The following is a 22951-nucleotide window of genomic DNA, read 5'->3' on the forward strand; positions in this document are numbered from 1 at the left end:
GAGAATGAAGGGGACAGATGCTTTAGCAGGGTGTGTTGTGATTTGGATTGGATATAAGGAAGAAGTTTTTTACAGTAGGAATACTGAGGCACTGGAACAGGATGCCCTGAATGGTGGTGGATGCCCAGTTGCTGAAGACATAAAATCAGGATGGATGAGGCTCCAAGCATCCTCTCTACTGCAGGTGTCCTTGTTCATTGCAGGGGAGCTGGACTGTATGACCTTTGAAGATCCCTTCCAACTGTAAGAATTCTACGTTTCTGTGAAAATAACACTGTCCTAGTCTAATGTTGCAGTGCCCGTACAGTACAGATCACTTGAAGATACACTGTATCATAGGACTTTAGTAGCAGCTCTATAGAATGGAGCAGGGTTTGTATCATTCTGGCTCCACATCAGAGACGTTCTTGGCACTACACCTTTTCTCAGGGGGCTCTGTCTGTCCCTTCTTCATCTCCTACCTTATGAAGGAAGCATGTCTTGTTTTGTTCCAATAATCACCTGTAAACATGTTTGCTATTGAACAAATATGTCTTGAGAGACTCATAAGAGAGGCTGTTCTTCATTTTCAAGGTTATTCTTGGTTTAGTGATATTTTTTCTTTTCTTTGAAATTTTGACAATATCTGTATCTGGGAGGAAGTATTGAATGTTTTCTTACAGACAATCATTTGTAGTTGCAAATGGTGTATAACTCTCGAGATCTTCAAAATATGGTTTTGTGGCACAGTTTCATTCATGTTGTAACTTTTCAGAATTTCTTCAGCTTTAAGCAGGGCTAAAGGACACAGCTTAAAGAAAAGTATACTCTGTTTTAAACGTTTATAATGCATAAGTTTAATTGCAACCTCTGGAAGAACACCACCACTACCAACAATAACAACAAAAAATCAGACACAAAGACATATGTTCTTTGTAAACTGAGAACTTGGAAATTAAAAAATAAAAAAAAAAAAAACAAAAACAACTTCTATTTATAAAATCAGTGTTTTGTAAAGTAAGTTTCCCTCATGGAAACAACCTTCTTTTTTAGTTATTTTTCTATTTTCTTGTCAGTGCACAACTGATTGTACATAACGTTCTTACAAATATGGAAAAGTAAACTGCACTGGATTTTCAAAGGAAGAGAAAGCTCAAGGTTCAGTTGAGAGCTAAAAAGTAAAATTCAGTTTAGATCTAGATGTAATGTGTAAAGTTTGCAGTGATTAAAAAATTAAAAAAAAAAAAGAGCATTTCTGAACAGGAAATATAAGGACTGAATGGAGGGAGACAAATTATGTGATACACAAATATTATTTTTATATGCATATTACAGTATATTATATATCATGAGTATGTTTTTATGTTTCAAGTGTATTGAAGGAGACAGTTTAAAGGAAAATAAAATATTCCTATGTACATGAACAGAGGCCACACTCTCTGTTGCTCTCCTGGTGCTCTGTTTTTCTTTTGTTTGTTTTGTCCTCTCTACTGGCATCATTTTTGTCCTTGCCTCTGTCAGCATTGCAAGCTTAGTTTGAATACCGCAAACAAACATAAGCTTCATGCAGTAAATTTTGTACATTTCCAGTACATTAAATCTTTTTGTTACTTTATTTATTTATTTATTTATTTATTAGTATCTCAGGATTTTTTGAGTTGGAAGGGACTCTTAAAGATCATCTGGTCCAACTCCCCTGAAATCACCAGGGATACTGACAGCTACATCAGGGTGCTCAAAGCCCTGTCCAACCTAACTTTGAGTGTCTCCTGAGATGGGACATCCACCACATCTCTGGATAACCTGCTCCAGTGCCTCACCACCCCCACTGTAAAAACTTCTTATCTGTATCCAATCTAAATCTCCCAATGTAAAAATGCTTACTTAAAAAAATGCCTTCAACAAAATTCTGCTCCACTGTGTTCTTCAAACCCTTTAGTCCTTCATTGTGCAGTATCAAAATATCATAGACATTTTTTTTAATGCAGTATATGTACAAGACAGTGTGATACAGCTGCTTATGATTTCAAATACATGTCCAAATGTGTATGCACAGTGTTTTTGATGTTATCCACACGCTTTCTTTTTGTCTTGCTTATCATCCATATGGAAGTGTTCTAATGGAAATCTTCAAGATTTTCCTAATCTTTTTTTGACAGTTTTCTCTCAAATAAATTGTTATTAGAAGAAATATTTGACTTGTACTTTGTCAGGTTCCTTAATCAACTAAGAATATTTTGTAGACTATCTTTGCTAATACATTTTTTCTTAAATTTAGAGAGCTTCCTTCCTGATTCATCAGATTATTTAATGGAGCCCAGTTAAAGATGTTTTGTCCATTATGGAACTTCCTTTCTCGGCTGTCTCCTGCTTCCCAGCATCCCATTATCTTCTGCTGACAGGCTCTGGTTTATTTGGAACACAGACCAGGAAATAGTGCTTAAAGGTATTTTATGAACAAAGATTAAAAACTTATAAAAAGACAAACACAAGATAAGCAGTATCCTATCTATGGCTCTGAGAAGAATAGTAAGTGAAACACACATCAAGTAATTCCCATTCCCATAAACTTTCATCCCTCTTCAACCTTGCCCTCCAATAAGATTAACGTTATGTATCTATTTTTTAAATGAAATGGAACATGCACTGGATTTAACAGAATCTTTTGATGTGTGTACGGCTGTCTGTCTGTGTAGCATCCTAATCAGGAGCTGAACGTTCCACTAATTATGGCTAAATCAGATTGTTGAAAATTACAAACATATGATGTGATTGAAATTAAGCATTAGACATTCACTGATCACTAAAGTTATACTTGCCAGACTGTTCAGAATACACCTGACATAGAGCATGGAGGAAAAAGTATTGTATTTTGCCACAGGCTGCTATAGACTCTGTAAATATAAATAGCCAAGGTATGAATGGAGGCTCACAGTCTCTGCTTGGAAATGGTGTCTGGAAAGCTTGCAGTTTGTCCCTGGCTGCCGGAAGTCCAAATTAAAGAACAACTACAGCAAGACATTCTGACTACTTGGGAGCACGAACTGCAGATACCAAGATACAATTACACAAACCTGCCAAGAATAACATTTCCAAGACACTGTTATTCCTGATGTATGACTCACAGCTGGAGCAAAGCAGGACAGTCTGTAAAATCTCTTACAAGGGGTTCCTGATTTCCCCATTCAGTAATGAGGAACACTATGAACGTGGACTTTTGGGGGGAAAAAAAAAAAAAAAAAAAAAAAGTGCACTATAAACATTCATTTCCCATGCAGGTACTGTGTTTCACTGAGGCTGTCTACTCGTTTATGAGGTGACTATCATCTCTAATAATTAACTAATATTTTGCTTACTTGTAGTGCCTTTCTTAATAATGCTGTATTTTTAAGGAGCCTGCACACTTTGCCAGTATATGTCAGCAGAAGATTCCTTTTAGCTGGTTTTGTCTTTAAGGTCCCTGGAAACCCTTCTACTCTGATTGATGCTGGTGAGTTCCCTCATGAACAACAGAGCTGAAAAGGGCTGTGAGACCTCAGAAAATAATGTTTTGTTGCACTAGCTCCAGGACATTTTTCTTTGAAAAAGAGACCCACAACAAAACCAGTCCCCTTCCTCTCAAAATAAAGAAATGTGATCTTCTGTCCCATTGTTGTTGCCAACCAGTGGCTATCAGGAAAACTCTCATAATTAATTTCACTTGTGGTAATCCAACTGACTCTTCTTTTTAATTTTATACTTGTGCTATTCTGGAGGGCAGTCACTGTATAATCTTTCTATAGAATATATCTTTTACAGAAGCAAACAGCTGATTTATCTTTCTTTTATGCTAAGGGATGTAGTATATTTGAAGACTGATTTATTTTGTCTGTATTAATATGGGCAACATCACTTGGTCTAATGATTAAGTATTCATGTCTGAGTATAAATTACTTTCCTTGCTCTAGATAATAACAGATTATTTTTCATTCCTGTTACATGTGAATTATGAAAGATAGTTATTTCTTTAATCTTTAACATATCTTGCTATGAAAGGGTGTATGCATTTAATTCCTCTCGTTCAGGGAAGAACTGATCAGTTAAGACAAACTAGGATGAATGTATAGCTGCCATTAGAAATTTTCTTTCTTTTAAAATATATATTAGAAGAAAAAAAAAAATGATGCAAAGACCAAACATTCATTTTGCCTTGTTTCCTTAAAAGTTCAACTCAAGTACATACACAAAAGTGTTTGGAAGCCATTGATAACACTGGAATATGTATATGCTCAATGAGGATATTTTATTCTGCAATGTTCTGTATCCAGCCCTTCAGCAAGTATATGCATCTTCCCTGTCTGGCAGGATATCATTGTCAACAGGCACTGAATTAGTTTTCAAAAAGATGGAATTTTAAATTTGTGCTAACTATGTGAAAACTCTGTAAACACATTTTTTCTATAGCCCATTGTCATCAATAGTAATTAGGAAAACAACTCTAACCTATAATTTGGAGTACATTAATTTTTTTGCTGTTAAGAAAGAGAAGTACTGCACATAGTAATAGAGATTACTTAATTTATTTTGACTGTAAAGGAAACCAGAAGTGAGCCAGGTATAGATAGCAGTTATTCTGTAGGCACATATTCTTAGTCAGTTGAATTTTATCCACACTTAAGATCTGATCAGATGGTTGGATGCTTCCTACTTGTTCAGTGTATTGCTTTTAGAAACAGATTTTATTCAGTAACAGCTGTTGAAATCCACTCCTTAAGCTTTCATTCTCTTTATAATTTATATCTTGACATAGACAGGGAGAACTACCAGACGTTTGATTGTCTGAGCATTTGTACATGTTCTCTCACACAGCATATGAAACCTGTTGTATTTTCACCCTGTGCCTCCAGAGTAGTACGTGTTATTAGATACTGACATGTTTACCTAATTAGTGTATAGTCAGGCAATGTATCTTCCTCCATCCTACTGTTATTTCTGCTTACCATGATGACATCATCCAAATGTTTAAAAAGTGAAATAGTACATCAGAGTTCTTTGCACAGGCAACTATGGCCACCTTAAATTCATTGCTTTCTCTTCAAATTATGATTTTTCCCTTGAGCACAATGATGTGGCTGCTCTCAGTATGGCCTACTGGTTCTAGAATTGAAAAAAGGTCATTATGGAGTACAAACACTGTTGGTAACATACGGTTATATTAAGCTTCCAGATGTCAGCTTTGGCAGAGGAAACCATCAACAATTCATGACACTGCAAAAACATTTTTCTTGCCAATCCATTTACGATGAAGTATTGTGTTGCCCTCTTGACAGGTAATGCAATATTACATTAAGCATAAATAAATCAAAAATACAGATACATGTACTTGAATTATGATGGTCATTAATGATATTTGGGAAGGAAACATAGCAAATTTGAAGTCTGACTAATGTCTCCAGTTACTCCTGTGCAGTGTTTCTGAGATGCTCTGAAGTCTGGGGTAGTAGAGTTGAGCTTGGAAAGTGAGCAAAAGATAACATTGTGATCTAGTGCTTGGCAACCCCGCCAGTGGCAGGGGGTTTGGAATTGAATGATCTTTACGGTCACCTCCAATCTAAGTCATTCTATGATTCTATGATTCCAGGGAGAAAATACTTGTGCTTATTGGGTAACCCAGCTGGTGAGGCCCTCCTACACATTTTCTCTTATTTTTAAAGAGTCTAATGGGAACTTCAGTATGGCAAGACCAATGAACCTCCTCTGAGTATGAAATTCAGGGTTTGCACAGAGGAAGGTGGTGGGTTGGATGCTCATCTTCTGAAAGTGCAACATTCCCCATTCACCCAAGTTCAGCTAGTTATCCTCCCATGATAGCTAATGTCTTCCAGGCAAATATTAGTGGCGATGCTCCTCTAAACTTTATCAGCTACAATTTATTCTGAATCGATTTTTCTCTGACAGTGGAAGGAAGAGTATGCACTGGATAAACAGATCTATCTTTAAGCAAATGTAACCTTCTAAGAGGAACTTGTTAACAGATAACCAACATTTTTCTGCTGCTATTTGCCTTTAGATGGATACCTATAATTAGAAGGGAGAGAGAGATTTTTTCCAGACTAATCCATTCCATAGGAAATGAAAAAGTTCAGTTAAAAATGATGAATATGTCTTAGGAACAGGCTAAAAAGGGTTTTTAGCTGTAATATTTAAACTTAGTGATTCATGATAGCAGAATACTTAAACTGCATAAAATATACTCATCTTTGGAACTTGCTGTGTTGCTAGCATCTCAGATGATGGATTCAAACATCTTCATAATCCACTAGTTGATCCCAATGTAAATATAATCAGTGTTTTGAAAGTATTATTCCTTTTATTAAAAAGATTAGAAAGACCTTAAGCTCTGAAAAAGTAACATGTGAGAGTGGAAAATCAGTGTTTGGAACTAATTATAAATGCAGGCATGATGGAGGACACTGACAATGTTTATTGGCATAGCCCCATTGAAGTCAATAAAGTAAGACAAATTTACATTAGAAGAACTTTTTAGCAGGCTTTAGGAAAACATGTACTGGGATTTTCATAAATGGGAAGAGACATAGAACTCTGAAAACAGCGAACAGCCTTATATTAGCTGTATTTGTATTTATGCTATTATTATTCATACCTGCTTGTGCAAGCTCTGCAAAACAAACCAAATTTTATTCTGCAGGAAAGTTGACCAAATAAAAGGGATTTTGCATGAATATACAGCTTACTTAAACCTGATTATGATGTCTTATAAGATGCTAAAGGTCATCTTTTTGAACATCAAAGAAAGAAGTACATCAAAGTGTACCTTCTGATGTCATAGAAGCTGGTTAAACAGATTCAACAGTTATCCTGTAATAAGCTTTGAATAAGTATCTATGCATAAATGAGGGAGAATATTTTATGTCATTGGCACCTTTTATAAATGGAGTGAGTAAATGGTAGGTCTAGATCTTATATTGCCTTGCTTTTACTTCAGTATATCTTCTATCATATCAGTAGGAATGTGTTGGATTTATCTAATTAAAGTTAAATCAAAGAAGACATTGTAAATGCAATGTGAGAGAGATAATTTCTGATAAATCATGGAAGAGCAGTAGGGAATTATTGAAGAAAGACTTTCAAATATTAATATAAAAACTGTGCTCATTTTGGTTCCACTCTATGAGTCAAAATGCCTTTTACTTCCCTCTTGAAAACTGAGTACAAGAAAGTTGATTTAGTGTAGATTTTCTGGTGAGGAGACTATTTTTACAACTCAGTGATTCATGCCTTCTGTTAATTTGTGATAAGCAAGGGGCTCAGTATGGCAGGCTGGATGGCAATGCTACCTGTAGAAAAGAGAGTCTTGCAATTTAGTAGTAGAAGAGGAAATTATGCTTACTGCTTCCAGCAGAGATTTTGCTATTGTCACTAGAGAAACTGTCCTATAGAGTAACTCCATACTCACAAAGAAAGAAAAGACACTTTGAAAACCACTGAGCATTAAAAATCAACTGTGAAAATGACATGTTCTTAATTTTTAGGGATATCCAATTTTTAGGGATATCCATTTATTTATTTGTTTATTTTTATTTTCAAGAATGAATGATAGTGGTGCAAAGTGCGAAGACCAAATGTGACATTACAGGAACCTCACTCTCTCCTTTGTCTGCAGCCAGACATAAAACTGGTGAGGAAACCTGGAGTGACTGATTTGGTCGTCTGGTGTTCCATAGAGTTGCATAGAAGGACCTTAGCTATTTTGAACTGGGATTTTGAAGGCATATAGCTTTGTTTTTTCCCCTGGAAGCAACAAGCCAGACCTGACATCTAAAAAATAAGCAGACAAACTCCTACTTTGAATTTACTAAAGCTAAAGTTTACTTAAATTCTTAGTGTATGCAGACTATTATTGGTCTCTATCAGGCAGGAATGGAGGTATTCAATTCCACGCCTTTTCTTCATATGCACTTCTGTGCCAGATGACATTTTGTCAGACTATCCCTCAGCTACCACCTGTCACATGGCAACAAAATATAATGGAATACTGTTGAAAAGGTTCAATCTCTGCTGCTATACCACCATCATCCACCTGTGACTTCAAAGGCTAACATTATAAGATAGGAGGCATTACTTTTGGAGCAGTCCTCAAACATTAATAAAGGTGAACATATAGAATGGCTTAAGTTGGGGAGAACCTTAAAGATCATCTAATTCCAACCTTTATATATACAGACTTTCTGCCATTTTGCATTTCACTGATGTACCACAGCAATACATCATCAAAATATAATATATAACAATGTATCGCTGCATTAAGCTCTTAAAATGATCTTGTTCGATGATACATTCAAGCAATACATCTTCAGACAGAAGAAGCGTAACAGTGGTACCTCTCTGTCTGTTGCATGTAAGTGAGTATGTGGAAATATAAGATGTAGTGCCAGGGGCTAGGAAAGAGTGCAAGGCTTAGCATGTGCCAAGATACATGTAACGTAAAGCATGCTTACCAGGAAATACATAGGGAGTTATTTAAAATAACAAAAGAAAGAAATTTGCTGAATACTTCAGAAAGCAAGCATTGAGGTGCTGCTTATCTGTGGTGAAATAGCCTTCATGAAGTCAGCACACCCACCCCCCCCCCCAAGAAAAAAAAGAGAGAGAGAAAATTCAGAGTATATTGAAACAATGGCTTTGAAGAATATGCCAGGTAGCTGAAAAACATTGGATTTTCTTAAGGCCAAATTAATGCATTCAAGCTATAGCCCAGGAGACCCAATTTCACATTTGGCTTGGATAAAATGAGTTTGGCATTGCAAACCAGTTCCTCTGGTGAGTTTGTCTTTATTCCTCTGTTCTGCAGTACAGTAGTTAAGGGCGATTAGAAGGTTGTATTCAGGATCAAAGGGATGCCCTGCTGCTGAGTTTTCCAGTGTTAGCAGGGGTATGTGCAAGAAGCTTAGTGATCTCAGAGTCAAGAGGCTCCTGTAGAAACATGTACATAAAGGATAATACAGAAAGACATGCTGATATTCACCCTTGTATTTCCTCAACATAAGCAAACCAAATTTCAGGAGGAAGAAGCATAGAATTCAATTTAAAGGCATATTCATATTTTATAATTGCTCAAATAATAATGTATTTCATTGAAAACTGGTTAACCCATTAGTATAACTCATTGTTACAAGAAGGTAATGTGTCAGTACCACTGAGTAGCTTTGCAGATTCAAGCAGGGAGTTGGAGAAGGAGTCTTGAAGGACAGTAAGTGGATTGCAAAACAATAGTGTGCCCTGCTGGCCAAGAGTGCCAGTGGTATACCGGGATGCATTAGGAAGAGAGCTGCCAGCAGACTGAGGGACCTGATCTTTGCCCAATGTTCAGCCCTGATGAGGCCACATATGGAATATTTTGTCCACTTGAGAGCTCCACAGAAGAGAGAAACATGGGCACACTGGAGAGAGGGATACAAAGATGATGGGTAGACTGGAGCATCCTTCTTTATGAGGAGAGGCAGAGAGAGCAACAAGGGTGCTCAGGATGGATCTTAAAAATGTCCATAAATTATTGAAGTAAGGTTTCAGACAAGAAGGAGCCAAACTCTTTTCAGTGGTTCCCAGTGATTGGATAATGGGCAACAGGCACAAAACAAAACACAGGAAGTTCCTGAATGTAAGGAAAGTCTTTACTTTGAAAGCAACAGACTAGGCTGTGAAGAGAGAATGTAGGTTCTCCTAATTTGGAGATCTTCAAAAGCCTCCTGGACATGATCTAGGGCACCCTGCTCTGGGGGTCCTCCTGCTTTGAGCAGAGGTTGACGCAGATGAACTTAGAGGGTCTTTCCAACCTCAGCAGTTTTCTGTGTATATAAGCATGAAGCATTCAATAAGCACAAATAACAATGGTAATACAACAGCAAGAGAACAGCTACATTAGCTAACTGATCTCATTTTTAAGGCACGGTGTGACCCTCCGAGGTTAGGCAAAACAGTCTTGTAAGTTATCATTATGGCCAACACAGAAGTTACCTCATGTAAGGAATGGGGGAAAAAAAGGTACCACATGATCAGATTCACTACAACAATTTTGCATTCCCTTCTGATGCAGATGCACTGGCAGATGTTACAGGTGGGGATTTGTTCCAACTGGTCCATTGATTCCTTCCAAAATAATGGTTTCATTGTGTCTACAGATAAAGCTGAAGAAGGTACCAAATGAACGATACTAAGTAGGGAGAATCAAGTTTTCACTACTTTTTTTCTCTCCACCTGTACTTAGGTAACAAGGCTGCTATATAATAAATGAATAATGCTCGAGTCCTATGTGGTAGCTTTTATCAGAGCAGTTCTAAACTTGAGGAGAATGTATGAATTAATTGTTATAGCATGCCATCCGGACATGTATATGCATATGTACAAAACTTGCTGAATTATTTTAAATTGTCTTATTAGTGTAGTTCTCACTACAGGTCTATTCTGTAGTTCACCTGCAGTTGGAGGTGTCCTTTAAACTTGCCGGTCCCTGAAAACTGAGAGTACAACTTAAATTAAATGACAAACAATGTGTACAGGCTGGTGGAAGAAACAGTAGATAACAGAGGGATAGGCAAGGATTGCCCAGTTCATTCCAACTTTTCTGTATGAATACAGAGTTTATGGTTAAAATTTTCATCTGCTCTCAGCAACACAGTAATGGAAGAGAAAATTTAGACATGAAGCAGGACAAGTGAAACAACATTTTTATTTCCTTTGGAAATGACTTGGATGTTATTTATCTTTTTCATGAAATGCTGAAATAACAGAATGATTTTTCATTAAAGGAAGTTCTGGAAAGTCTGGTCGAAGATGGTTCATTTCTTACACACCTGTATTTTTAATAGGCCATGATCTTCAGTGAAGTGTATTTCCTCCTATGTTTCACAGACAGAAAACTCTAGATGTACAACTTTCAATCTTCAAGAAGACAAGGAAAAATAAGGACTGTGAGAGATATAACCTATCTAGTGATGTCTCCAGATGACATTAATGAGTCCATAGGGAACACGCTCCACAAAGAGCTACTTTTGTGGGGTTTTTTTGTTGGAAATTTTTTAAATTAAAACAATGCTATGTAAAAGGTTATAGTTGGGTTATAGGGTGCTGAACGCTTGAAGGTCTTGCCCAGCTTTTTTGCTGTAGGTCACATGCTAAGACTGTCGTATTCTGTAACTCTGAGACGAACAAGAAATGAATAGAGGCAGTTGACTGTTTGTGTTTCACAAAGCTGGGACAGAGCAAACTGTAGAGCACAGCAGGAGGCATTTGCAAGACAAAAAACAGGGAACATTTATTTCTAAATCTTCATTTCTTGTCATAGTCTATGCCATGTAGAAAACCTTAATGGGAATTTCAGAGAATTCAGGAAAGCAAGTTATAAAAACTCTAAATATTTTCAATTCCTATGGCCAATAAAAAGAGAGGCTAGAAACGTTTGCAATCTTAAGCCCCAGCACTGTTCCCCCATTTCAGTTTAAAAAGCAGACTGTAACCTTGTTGAGGCATTTTAGTGTTTTCTTTCTTCTACCTGCTTTCATTAATTCTCTCTTTTGTGCTAGGCTTATAGGATTTTTTTTCCTGTTCTTTACATGAGGTAGCTTCCATGATGTCCATAAAGCTAAAGTTATGCTTCCTAGTGAGTTATTTGTAAAATCCAAATACGTATTAAAAATAAACACCAATAACTATAAGTTAAAAGCCAGTTCTATAGCCCTAGACCAAGAAAACACATAACAATAGACTAATCTCATTCCAGGGAAGAATTTAAGTATATAACTTTTCTTATATTCATATAACTTTTACTATTTGTCTAAATGTTGAACCAGACAAACATCACCCAGAAAGGATTAAACTGTTTTTACATAGTATATAAGCAGGTGCTTTATGCCTAGGTCATATTCTTGGGATGTAGTAATCAGTAGTTATATATTATATATTATATTATATGCTATAATTGGGAATTGGCTAGTCCATCTAATCTCTGTATATGCTTGCATATGAATAAATAAAAGTGTAAATAAATCTGATATCAAATTGCATTTATATAAAATAATAATTATAAAATTGAATCTCAGTTGCCTATTGCATACATGTTTCCTGTCATATAGAATATTATATTAAACACCTGTATTATTTGTACTACTGCAGTTAGAATGGAATTTGTCTTCTGTATTATTAACATATCTAATAATTTACATGCTTACAAGTACCTGTAATCATTTTAATCATTTGAGATGCTCTAGGGCACACTTCATCTGCCTTACTAGAAGAACAGCGTTCTTCCATCAGTACTACAGACTATCTACAAAAATCCTGTTCTCATTTTGCATGATGCTAGATGACAAACTCAAAAGTAATAACATACACCTAAAAAAACCCCAAAAAAACCAAAAAAAAAAAAAAAACCAAAAAAACCCCACACAGGTTATTTCTGAAATCAGAGATAAAATTAATCTCTTCTAGAAGCTGATTTATCTCACCCTGGAGCTCTATTTTAGTTCACAATGAAATTCCCTCTGGAACTGTTTGACCACAGAAGGCTATACAAGATGCTAAGAATATTTGTCTGTTGTTTTGGTGGGGAAATATTTTTCTTTTCACCTTGTTCTACAGGAGAACTGTCTCTATTTAACTGTGAACATCCCTACTTAACACATGAGGAATGTTTCTGTTCAGATTCTCACATTGCACCCTTACTCGTGTCTCTCAGTACTGATGTGCTCTCTATATACTTTGAGAACTCTATTTGCGGCAGATAGTTCAACTCTACTTATAATGTTTAGGACATAAAATGAGTAAGAAATTTGATCTGCCTCTTCAAGGTGTTTTATTGCTGTTTGACTTTCTCATCCAAATAAACCTGATGGCAAAGGACCACCATAGGAGTGCTGCATCTTGGAGAGCATTGAAGAAGAGAATCTCTGAGGACAGCTTGATGGGGAAACTGTTAGGTAAACTGAAAATGACATGTTCAAAGAATTTATTTATTTATTTATTTATTTTGCATGTTGCATTATTACTTTTGACATTTATTTCATTTAAGAAAAAAAAAGAATACCTACAAAATAGATAACATTTATTATATTGGAGTACAGAAGTACAATAAAATCACCACTATCAAACACATCCAGGAGGGAGTTAAAAGATACCATGAACTCAAATGCCTCTGACACAAAGGACAAAGACTTTAGGTTAAGAAAAAGGAAGGAAAACAAGTTTTATTTTTGTGTAAGGTTCTTTTGTGTAGTACTAGAAAGAGAAGCTGATTTTTTTTCTAGGTGTCCCTTGAGAGCTGGGACAAGAGGAGATGCTGTATATCATCTTTCTTAGTTTCCAGTACTGTGCAAAAGCACTGTGCAGAGCTTTTAAGTTAGCTAAAGCACATATGAGAGAGGGGAGAAACTAGAGGAAAGTACTGGTACAAAACCCGAGTTATGGTGTGACAGCACAGAAAGGCACAGCTTGTACAGGTGGCCATCAAAAGGTCAGTTCAGCCTCAGTTGGGCTTCTGTGACTTTAATTTTTACAGTATGAATGAAAGTTACTGCAGGAAAGAGAAAGCCGTCAGTCAACATCGTGGATTTCTAATAGTATAGTTTTGCTGTAAGAGTTAGTTATATAAAGAAACTTTCTGACTTTTTCTCTACATCTCTTTCTTTTCCTCTAACTAAAAAACATCTTATTTGCTCACCTGATTCATTTTTCTTGGAAAGGGAAAATATGCTTATTTGAGCACTGGAATATTTTATGTAATTGTCTCTGGATTCTGCTTAGTTTTTTTATTTTATTATATTGTTATCATTATTAATATTATTTTGTTTTATATTGACTCCTTATATTTTACTTTTTCCTAAGTCCTGGCAGAACCTTTCTTTTGGTCACATAATTTTATTGGAGGCTGCTGTGCTTTCGAGGGTGCATGAGCAGGTGTGGTGTTTAGATGCTGTGTGGTTTTTACACACAAATGCTCTGAAATTCTGAAACGGAGTGAGTGAATGAAAGGAGATACTTCCAACTGCATAGTCTGCAACACTAATAGGAATATATATTTATCTACAAAGTCTCTGGTGCAGTATTTTCACATCTAATCTTTCTTCAGCATTCCTTGCTCTTCCCTTAGGTTCTTTTTTGGCTTTAATAGCTCAGCTATTATCTTTTCAGATGTGGCCCATTAATTCTTCCATATGAAGTCATGCACAGTCAGCTCTCCCATGCTAATGATCAGAGAGAAATAATGGCTAATGCCCACTGAGAAGGTTATCTATTGTTTCAGCTTCTTGATTTACTGAAAACTCTCTGTACATTTCCCCATTTTCATTTTTTTTACCGAATCCAAGAAAGCATTTCAGAAGTCATCTAAGATAATGGTCCATTTCTGATCAGTATAAAAACATGGACATTCTGGGAAGGAAGAGAGGAGAGGCTGAGAAAGGAAAAAAGGATATTAAAAAGAATACTAATTTATTGCATTTATAATGACAGAACAAGAAACATCCCAAGAAAATGGAATTAAAAACCAGGGAAAAAGAAGTGATTTTTTTATTATTATTTTTATTTATTTATTTTTTTAACACCACATTCATTAGTGGTGCAACTCTTTATTATTGGGTATTGGGTATTGCAGAAGATTATGAATTAACAGAAAACAAACTATCAAAACAAGGAAATGCATTTATCTAAGGCAACAAAAGACTGATTCAGCTTTTGGTCCAAGCAATCCCAAAGCAAATTCTTTCCAGAAACTATGAAGATCATAATTGAATGTTTCTTTACCCTATACTCATCATGAAACATGAACTGCCAGTCACCATCAGAATAATGGATCTTTGGTACATTATGATTCCTGAGGGGGGGAAAAAAAAAAAAAAAAAAAAAAAAAAAAAAAAGCAGAAAATGAAATTAATAAGATTCATTGGGGAAAAAAAGACAAAAGAAAGAAAAAGAGATACTGGTACAGAAAAAAATGAAACTATTAAACAGGTCAAAACAATTGATTACAGAAAGGCTAACATAAGCAAATTAAGGAGAAAAAGGAAACATGAGTATGAAAAAGAGAAGTGGAAAAAGCACAGGTTGAGTCAGGGAGGCAAGAATAGTGTTAGATAAAGACCCACTTGCTGAGCTAACCACTCACACATTACCAGACTAGGTAAAGGTAGGCAGGGAATAAAAGTACCTGAACGGCATAAGAAGGATATCTCCATCAATGAAAAATTAGGGGAAAAACTCCTGAGAACTGCCAATAAGATGATGGTGACTGAAAGTCAGAAATATGTAGACGTAGAAAACATTTATATTATTTGACATTAATAACAAGAAAATGTCTATGAAACTGATAGAGATTGTGTGTACTACCTTCTAAAATGCCAACATAATGTTACTCACTGTCCCATCTGATGTATTTTTCTCAAATCCAGAGCTGGTCATGGTGAGTAAGCTTTGCATTTCTCAAATTTATTATATCTATGGGAAATAAAGCAGCCACTGCCTAGATGCATTGCTGCATGTGGCACGTGTTCCAGTGAAGTCCGTTAATTTACTGTAGAAAGAGAACTGTCTGTTGTATAAATTAACACAGTCTTGGAAGGTCTCTGAAGGTCTGGGAGTCACAAGCAGCCTTTTAACCTCTGGGTAACACAGTTCAAAAGCATTTAAAGGGAGAAAGAACAAAGCTGTTTCCCTTTGGAAAGCAATGGGGCCTTTGTGACTTAAAGGTGTAGTTTCAACCCACATAACTGTAGATGCATTGCCATAGATAAGCAACCTTGTAATTATAGCTGAGCTGGCACAGGAATGTGTTACCCATACATTTGGGGAATTAAAAATCTTTGAGATTTTTGAAAAGGGCTGTGCCAGTGATAGCTGAGACCTCAGGGCCCCATGTCAACACATTTGTGTTTTCAGTTCTAGGCATAGTTGCTCCTGTAATTTAGGTAACAAAATACTTGCAAAGATGTCATGTATTCCCACCATTCAGGTAAAAAAAAAAAAAAGTCATAATGTATTTTATTACTACCTTAGTAAAAGTTAAAGAGGAAGATGTATGTAATATTAGCAGAAATTAGAGGGCTTTTCTTTTTCTTTTTTTCTTTTCTGATGGTGGTGTTCTGACCTCTGTGTAAACATTTGAGTGAATTGTAATTCAAGGCATGAAGTCATGTTATTGTTATTTAGGCAGTAACATAGGCAGGTCACTTATACATTCTTACCCAAAGAGCTTTTACTTTAAGTGAGACACAGCACGTCAGGGATTGTTAAAAGAGCACTGACTGAAAGAGGACAATGAAGATTCACAGTGCGTGAAGGAACTCAGACTCTTTTACAGACAGTGTATATTTTATACCCTTACTGCAATTCAACAGATTTGAGCTCTGTTATTTTCTCTCTTCTCTCTGTCCTCCTTGCTTCATTCTGGAAGGCCAAGCTAAAAATTAAGGTAGGAGCACACAAGCATTCTTCTGTACTGAACAGACTACTGAAGAAGCATAGTTTCACAACAGTGTATAAAGAAGAGGATGAATTTGCTCAGAGCAATGGAACACAATGATTTCTCCAAGTAGTGGTGGTACAAGAAAAGACTCATGACCTGGTACTGACCCTGTGAACTGGGTCCATTCAGTCTGAAAGTAGAATTTTGGCTGGCTTTATAATTCATTCTGAATTCTGCTGTTTTGATTTTTCCAATAAATACAAACAAAGAAGTGATAAGGACAGGTCCCTCTGAAGATCCTGGTTGTGCATGTGTTTACACATCCCCCCTATTAACATGCTGTATTTGAATGATTTAGTGTAATCACTGGACGTAAAAAGAAGAAAAGTGTTTTGATAGCTTTTTATTTGTCCTACAGAATTAATTCCAGACTGAGATGCAACTCACTTAGCTGTGATCACCAGTTAATGATCAGGTACTAATTTATCCTTAGTAGAATAAACAGAGAGACGTGGAAGAAATTTGCCTGATAGCCATTGTATCTGGGGGCAGAAGAGAAATTTCTTTTGGAAGTTACACATCAGCAAAATATAAGTCAGCAAACAGAGCCTTTTTATAATAAGTGCAGAATTCTGTAATAATCACAGACAGGAGAGAGTTATGACTAAAGAAAGAAATGCTAAAATACTGAATGGACTGTTATGAGAGAGGTTTCCTGTGGATTGCTGCCTTCTCCACCTGGGAATATCATAGGCTTTTACTTTTTCCATCAGAGAATCCCAGCACCTGAATTTGTTATTAAAGTCATTGGTGGGATTTTTGTCAAACTTTAGAAATGGTATAATTTTTGCCATTGGTAATCAATAGAAAATAGATATATGTTCCTTGTAATTTTTATCTAAGGCTCTGAGACACTGAATACTGTAAAAAGGAAATAAAGTTGAAAATATAATGAAAAAAAATAAGCCAGAAAAACAAGGCTAAATAATATCCATATAACAATAATTTACAGCAAAGTTTTCAGTGCTTTCTTTCAGCTTTCCAGACAGGCAGAAAGGGAGGGAAAAAAATCCTATTCTGTTTTCTTTCATGGGTTGAGGAATTTATAAGATATATCTTAAATAATTTTCAATTTGAGAAAGATGAAGATGTGAAACCAACTTATATAATGAGAAAATTTAATTCATACTGATTCTTGAAAAGAAACATGGCCTACAAATTCACACAAAGGGAAAAATAATGAGCCCTGTGTGCTTTCAAAGGCTAGGGACCTGTGCTGTCCAATATGTGACCCGGCGTGCAAATTCTTTCAAGAGCACATGAGACCATTTTACCTTATAATAATAATCAATAAGAGGGAAATTATGTGTTAGATAGCAGAAACTTTAAACACATTTAGAAATGAAAAGATCATTAGAGAAAAGACCAATACTTCTGCAAGTACAGGTAGAAGCAATGACTGAAGGAATGATTTTATTCTGCACTTCCGTCAAGTGCTGGTGCCATCTGAAATACAAAAGTATTCCAAAGTCCACTGGAAACAATGAAGTCTTTCTGATTAGCTTTGGATTATCTCCAGACCCCAAAATACGACCAAGAATTCAGATTACTGGGCTAAGTCATTGTCACTACTGAAGGGGAGTGAAATTCCCCTCAACTTTAGTTGGGCTACATTTTCATCTCCAGTCACCAAAGTTTGATGTGGACCTCGGGGAGAAAGGTAAAAGATCAGAGATCAGATCTAGTTTAGAAGGGGACAGTGGAAGAAAATGATTTAAAACACATTGATACTTTATTATGGCAGTTCCTTAAGGAGTCTAATTAATGTCATGATTGTAAAAGAAAGATTTTGCATCCAAACATTGCACTTTTGCTTACAGTTCCTCTCACAGTTCTGAAATGCATGATACCAGATGTTATTCTCCTTTATGATTGTATCTGTTCACATATATTGATATGTTTATGCTTATCGTTTACATACACACGTATTTACATACACACACAGACACATATGGACACACAATTTGTTGCTTCTTGCTATTATGCGAGTATTTCTGTTTTCTCTCTCTAAAATAGTACTAATTTCACAACTTATGAAGTGTTGCTTTTAAAGAAACAAATGTCTTTTACAAGAGAGTACACAGTAGTCCTTCTAATGCTGGGGAGAGAGGGGAAGATTGGAGAATGTTTAAACTTGTGTGAAAATCATGTGGGAAAGAAATACTGAGATTTCTTGTGGCTGGGTTTCTTTCCTATATCTTATACAATCTTGTTCAGCATATTACTCATATGACCTGAAATCCCCTTTAAAGAGAAAAGTGTATAAAATGGAGGAAACACACCGCAGAACACAAAAATTAAATGGAGAGAAAAAAAAATAAATAAAAATCAGTACTTTTCTGGAAACTAGGATGCTTTTTGTAGTGTTACTTTACATTAGAATTCATGGAGTCAACCTATTTGAAAGCAGATCTCAGAATAAAAGCTTTCTCCAAACTGAAAAAAAAAAAAAAATAAAGCTTCAAACATTTTCTGAACTGTATTTACCTTATTTAGTAGTAATTCTTCTACAGTTCAAGACATATGCACAGACTGCTGATGCAGTCAGACACTAGGCAGAAGTGCAGCATTCTGTCTGTGTGCAGACAGAGTGAAGTAGCAAGCTGGCTTGGGAAAGAGAAAAAATAAATACGATTGAGGCAGCAAGAGTACTGTAATTAAACGACACCTGCTTGTTTATTATTTTTCATTGATAGATATGTAGATGTATAAAGTGGTTCTACTTTCCTTTCTCTTCGTCATGAGTACTTTTGTCTCTCCGCTTTCTAAATGTGCTTCAAGAGCTCTGACCTCTTTTCTTGAAAACAATCATGTTCAGATTCAATTGAACCATTAATGTGCAGGAATCAGCAATGTGGTATTAGCAGCATCAGTGACTTATGCACTGAATTTTTGGGGTACTTTCATTCTAAGTGCTGACTCTTGGTGAGTGCCTGTGTGAACACAGCACAATGAAAGCCTGATTTGGTTCTAGGGTCAAGAAGAAAAGGTAAGCACTTTGTGTGCCTCCACTTAAGGTGACAATACATGCAGTAATTCTGGATGTTTTGTGCAACAGTTCCCATTCTGATTGCTCATGGTTTATTGTTGGGTTTGACATTCCCTCAATAAGATTCATATTCAGCAGTGAGATTTGTCCCCTGACTGAGAGCAAACTCCGTCACAAATTCCTTATTGCTTCTTGACTTTCTGTTTAGATATCAGTGACATTACTCTTTGGAATGTATCAAAATAAATAGTCAAAATGGTGCATACTTTTATATTTGATTCCTCCCTTCCTCCTGAATGTATTTTCTACTATATTGCTTGACTGAAAGAGTTTAATGAAGTTATCTGAACAGAAATATCCAGTACTGTGTGAGAGGTTCATGCCATCCTGCATGCCTTCAGCTGCTGATCTTGCAGGATATGGGGCTCATGTAGGTCATGTGTTACATCTACTACATACACAGACATCAGGGATACTCTAGGATGTCAGATATAGAATGAGATAGAGTGGTTTGGGTACTGACTAATGCCCAACTTCCAGCTACATTTGCCTTATACTGCTTGGAGGAGGACTGGGGGAACTTGTGCAGTATAAAATATATTTCTCACTGTGGTGAAGGTAAATGCTGAGGAAGATTTGGAAGCAACAGATTTAAAGGAGTCATCGAAGTGTTACAGAAAATTCCTCATTTTGTGCTACATTCAAAGAAACCCACGAGCTATCTTCAGCAGCTTTTCAACTGGACACAGCAGTGAGACTGGAAACAAAGGCAATTTTAATGAAAATAGCACACAGACATAATGTTTTATCTTTCTTATCTGGAATAAAACTGACAATATGTATATATATAATGATCTTTCTTTCTTTCTTTCTTTCTTTCTTTCTTTCTTTCTTTCTTTCTTTCTTTCTTTCTTTCTTTNCTTTCTTTCTTTCTTTCTTTCTTTCTTTCTTTCTTTCTTTCTTTCTTTCTTTCTTTCTTTCTTTCTTTCTTTCTTTCTTTCTTTCTTTCTTTCTTTTTTGTTTTTCCAAATGAAAATACAGTTATTTTTGTGAACGCAATGAAGAGAGATATTGGACCACATCCTAGTTGCTTTTAGCAATTTGTAGTACTTAGAAAGTCTTAAAGGGAAATTGATAGTGACAAATAGACATTTCTAAAATGTCAAGTCATTCTAAGCATGAATTTTCATTTATTTATATACTTGCTCTGATATCTCAAATGTTACAGTGTTTCCTGTAGACAGCATTTAGCTTTCCATTAGGAATTTCCAAAACCTGAAGAGCACTGGCACCTTGCATTAAGATAATGTTCCAATAACAAATTTCAAAACTAAATTATACACAATTAAGCATTGGTGAATATCCAGAGTGCATTTTTTGTACCAGAAAAAATCTTTCAAGAGATATTATTTATTTTAAAAATATATAAATAAATAAAATTGCAAGTATTCTGAGAATTCCTAAAATCCAGTGATATCACATGAAGATTAATTGTTAATGCATCTGAAAGAAATATATTACCTTTAAAATTTAGTTTGTTGAAGTTGGCTACACATATAGTTACTACACAGTATTACTATGCTGGAAATAGAAAAGTGGGAAATAAAAATCTTCCATTTTCCCTTCCATTCCTTTAGTGATGGTAGAAATTTCTGGATTGTCAGGTTTCTAAGTTAAATAAAACTGTTAGCCAAACGGATGTGGATTTTGTGCTGAAGTAAATTTAAACCTTTGGGTGATACTTTCATTTATACTCAGCACACTTTAAAACTTTTGTATGTCAATATTTATATTCCTCATAAATCTGAGTAGGAAACAGGGAACTCAAAACAGGTATTTTTGTTTATGTATGAAAGAAAACAACTTGATGCCCTCAGTAAATAAAAAAAAAATTGAACATTCCAAAGTAGAAATATTTTCTCTTACACTCTCACATTATTTCTTAAACCTACTGAACCAGTTATTATACAATACACAAAAGCCATGTTGTTTTTGTCTACAGGGTGGTTCTCTTGTGTGAAACACAATTCCTACCTGTGTCAAGCACTTCGGTTGTAGGTGTGGCCCTGTGCCATTGAATTCAAGTTAATGTGCAGAGGTTTTGGAGAGTGCTCTCCTCATGCCTCTAATTCAAGTGTAAAGAGTAATTTTTCATAATGTCTTCTTTGGGGTATATGCAGAAAGTAAGGATATTACATGACTGTGCATAAATCCAGTCAGTATTCTGCTGAATTTTCATTTAACTGAAAGGAAACTGCCATAGAGGCACTTCCCTGATATTACTTCCCTGATTCTACTTTTTTATTTTTTATTTTTTTTACATGTTTGACTGGGGAACAAAAGTAGTTGTCAAATTACTGTGCTGTTCTTTAAATCTTTTTCAACCTGTCACAGAACTTTCTTACATAGAAACTGCCTAAATCTTCCATTTGCTGATACATTTTTAATATCACAAAGGATGAGAAGAGGAAACCAGACTTCAAAATGGCATTAACTTAAAATGACCTGAAACTTGAAAAACCTTAATTGGACCAAACCTGAATGAAATTGCTTGTCCTAACTGTGCACTTTTCAAACATAGTACAAAAGGCACCACTGCATCCCTGTTGAGTTCCTCTTGTCACTGTTTTCATGGTGTCTTACAATAGAATTCTTAAATGGGTAAATGCACTAAGTTGTTTACAAATGTCAGATGGGAGAAGGAAGAGAAAAAGTGAAAGAAATAAAAGTCTCTGTATGTTGTCCATCACATTAGTTGAGTGAGAGTATTTCTAAAATCTTGCCGTTACAGTCTTTAAATTAAACTGTTCAGATAGGTTAGGAACAGACAAACCTACAGGAAAGATTTCTATGTGATAATATGAAAGAAGCTGATTCTGTCAGTTGCAGTAAGATTCTGCCACATGCTGGAGACTTTTCTTGGAACATGAAATTTTGGCTGTCAATGTATCTGAGTGCTTTCCTGTTGTTAAATTCAACACTGTCCCAGATGAAATGACATCACCTATGCAAAATTCTGTTTGCTTTCTAGTTCATCCCTGTTATGTTATATTAGACTCTCCTGTGTTCTTCAGTATTCTAATAAGGTAACATGGTCTTCACTTATCAGTCCAGGGAACCAGGTACAATTTCAAAATTAACATTTACCTATACATCATAAACCTGATCTACAAGTGACCCATAGGTCAACTTCCCTGCCCCACAGCAGATAAGATGGAAATAAGTGGTCTTTGAGGTCTCTTCTATCAAGCTGTTCTATGATTTCTATCGTTCTATGATTCTATTAGTGTAATAACAGCATATATACCCATTTATACCCACATGATAAGTAACATGTTACTCTTAAATCTTCCCTTTTTCACAGATGTGTGCAGTAAGTCATGACTGTTTATGGTGAATGATAACAGTAATTTCCCACAATCACCTCCTGCAAAATTGTTTTGTGTTTTTTTTTTAATTTATTAAACAAGAAA

This window comes from Coturnix japonica, chromosome 2 (genome assembly GCF_001577835.2).
Source record: "Coturnix japonica isolate 7356 chromosome 2, Coturnix japonica 2.1, whole genome shotgun sequence".
NCBI lineage: Eukaryota > Metazoa > Chordata > Aves > Galliformes > Phasianidae > Coturnix > Coturnix japonica.